This window comes from Pinus tabuliformis, chromosome 7 (assembly GCF_031772625.1).
Source record: "Pinus tabuliformis cultivar Carrire ecotype Pingquan chromosome 7, CPIR1, whole genome shotgun sequence".
In the NCBI taxonomy this organism is placed as follows: Eukaryota; Viridiplantae; Streptophyta; class Pinopsida; order Pinales; family Pinaceae; genus Pinus; species Pinus tabuliformis.
The window spans coordinates 1,854,536,150-1,854,539,430 of NC_142293.1; positions in this window are offsets into that span (position 1 = coordinate 1,854,536,150).

A 3,281-nucleotide genomic window follows, 5' to 3' on the forward strand; every position below is an offset into this window, starting at 1 on the left:
TGTGACTATTTCCTATATCTTGTTGTTGCCATTTCTACTATAGAAATGGTATTGTTCCAAGAAGACAATGTAGGGACAAAACACCCCATGTATTATTTGAGTTGAAATCTTAATGATATCGAGATTAGGTATACCCATGTAGAAACGTTGCCTTTGGCAGCTGTTCAAGTTGTTCAAAGGTTTCACCATTACATTTTTCTTTGGAAAAATATGATAGTTTCATATTGTAACCCTATGAAATAAATTTTTTCACGTCAATTGGTCGAGGGGAATACTCTAAATGGATCGTTATCCTGCAACAGTTTGACCCGGAATTCATCAAATCCAAGTCAAATAAATCCTTATTTTTTGTCGAGCTTATATGTGACCTTATTTCCACTGATTCTGAATTGACATCTGAAGATTCTATCCCTGACGAGTTGTTGTTTCTGATTTCATCTTCGAACCCATGGTATGGAGAAATTATGATTTAGCTCTAGATCCAAACTTTCTGGTTTGATAACTCTCTCTTTGAGCAGTGACATATTCGATACCAAGCCAAGAATTACGTCATCGTTATCAACATTCTTTATTGACATGGTATTGATATGATTTTATGAAGGTGCCTCATGCATGAGGAGGCTATGAAAGTCCTCAATGAATGCCACTTGGGGGCATGTGGTGGTCATTTATCTGGCTATGTTACCATGAAGAAGATCTTACGTGTTGGTTACTTATGGCTTACTATTTTTCGAGACTGCATTATCACTATCCAGAAGTGTCATGCATGCCAAATTTATGATCGTGAGACCCATGCTCTGCTCGCTCCATTGCATCCCATTATTGTTATAGACATTTTTGTGCCTTACAGCATGAAGCATGAAATGTCAATAATCTAAGGGATCCAAAGTCCCTAAACATGTTGTTCCTACCCCTAGAGGAACAAGGTCAGCAAACCACAACACTAAATATCAATTCTCCACCTGAAAACACTCAAAAACAAGCTAATTCTAGATCATGTCAACTGCTCCACTGAGCATCTGCGCTGAATGTCAACTGCTCCACTTTGTACCTGCGCTGAATGTCAACTTTAATGAAGGCTACCTACGCTGGGCGAGATTGGCCAAGTGGCACAGTCATTCCTCAAGGTGTCAATGCCCAGGAAGCTTCCAAAATGACACTTGGATCAGGGAATTCGCCTAGTGATGAGTAAGAGGGTCTAGATCTCCAAGTGGAAGCAAGAACCTCCAAGTGGACTCAAGAACTGAAGAATAACTGAAGTGGGAGAGGACACTAGTCAGCTTCATGCCAGCCTCAAGCTGACTCATCCTTTCTCCAAAACTCTTATATATAGAGCTCTCTCATGAGGTCTATGGAGGCTTGAATCTTGTGAATGTAAGGAAGTGTTGTTGGTTTGAGTATAGAACTATTGGGTGATTTGCTTAAAGGAGGTGAAGAGGAGATTTCTTTCTGCTGGGAGGTGTTGCTGGATTGGGCCTCTTATGGTTGTAACACTCTCAGAACTTTACTTCTTCCATTAATAAAGCATTTGAGGTTCTTCTATATGCATGTGTCTCAATGGCGTATTGATACTTGTATATTTGATTTATTCTAATCCTTGAATCAATTATGAATGTATGCTTCTTGTAGTTTCCCTTTCTTGTTATTTTGCAGGGTCTTGGTGTAGCTGGGCCAGTGAAAGAGCAAGGAGCTGGGAGCAAGCAGCAAAGAGAGAAGATTGGATCAATCATTAGCGGAAGATAACGGTTAGTGGATCTCTTTCTCCCCTCTCTTACATTTCATAAAGAAGTAATCTCGAATAGCTTTGCTTTGATTGTTGCTGAGGTACTATCACCCTTAGAGTGGGATAGGGTCATTCCGTATTGGATACTTTTCCCAACAACAAATTGGCGACTCCACTGGGGATCGTATCTTGTTGGTTGTTTGTGTTTTTGCTATTCATTTCATAAACAAAGGGAGTACCGAATCGAACTGCATTTGGATCTTTCAAATACAAAGTAGAGGGCAGCTACTCTAGCTCAGTTTCTGAGCAAGTTTATGATTTGAAGAGCTGATCCACAAGTACTCTAAATAGCTCTTAGTGATAGCTTTTCATCCTCCTTTTCATCCCTTAGTGTGTACTTGACTGATAGCTTCTGATTTGGCCAAAAACTATGAATTTTTGAGCAATCTGTGACCCGGAAACCAAGAGAAACGAAAGTTTCGTTCTTCAGTGCAGGCTGTGTGAAGGCTGTCTGCATTTCAGCGCAGTTCTCGAAGGGGCTACCTGCGCTGAATGTCAAAGTGATAGTGTACCACCTGCGCTGAACCAGTCTTGCCTTGTGCTACTGGGGTTTCCTGCTGTTTCTTGCCCTGTTTTCACCCTTGTTTTTGCAGCCTGTTACCAGTCAATGTACCTATCTGAAACCAACTTTCCTTGCCACTATTCCGCCTCGGTTGTATAAAGAAACTGTATTTGTTCTTTGTGTATTTCTTATATCATTTGCAGTTTCCCATAACGAAAGTGAACCAGTCTTGTTGTGGCCTCTTAGATCTAGACCTGTGATAAAGTGTCGTTTTGATCTTAAGAGTTAGTTTGTTTGTTGTTCATAGCTGATTGAGATTTTGCTTTCATCATATGGTTTGAGTTTACATATTTCTAGTATCGAAACAAGTAAATCTTAAGGTGTCTTTTGATTTTGGACAAACTTGTTTGCTTTCACTTGAAATTGAATTCAAAGTTATACAACAGCTTTCTTATTGTGTCGCACAAACATTAAGAAAGAGAAAAGAAATATCTGCATTGTGCATGTGCATTATGACAGTTTGCATGTTGATTTAGGAAAAAATGCATTAGTGTGTGCTCTATGATCTGTGTGAAAAGATGTTGTCTTTCTTTTCCCTCAGTAGTTAAGATTTTCAAAGTTGAAAGATTGAAAAGCTTGCTTATCATCTTAGACTGCATTTAGGAGTGTTACTATACATCTCATGGTGATCCATAAAGGCAAACTGCTAAACAAGATCAACCTTAAAATAAATTGAATTTACATAACAACGCATTGAAACATAACGCAAACACATAGAGGTCTAAGCTAGAGACGTGTTCCGGCGTCGTTAAACGTGATATCTTAGCGTTGAGTGGTTGGGTGATTCCTCCATGGTGAAGCGATAAGTATCAATACGGACTTGTGCTCCCACGTACCGTCGCGTATATATTAGGAGACCCCTATAGGAACAAAGCCATTATCCATAGGAAACCGTGTCGGCCGCCCTACTGATCGCAATGCAGTGAACACAGCATT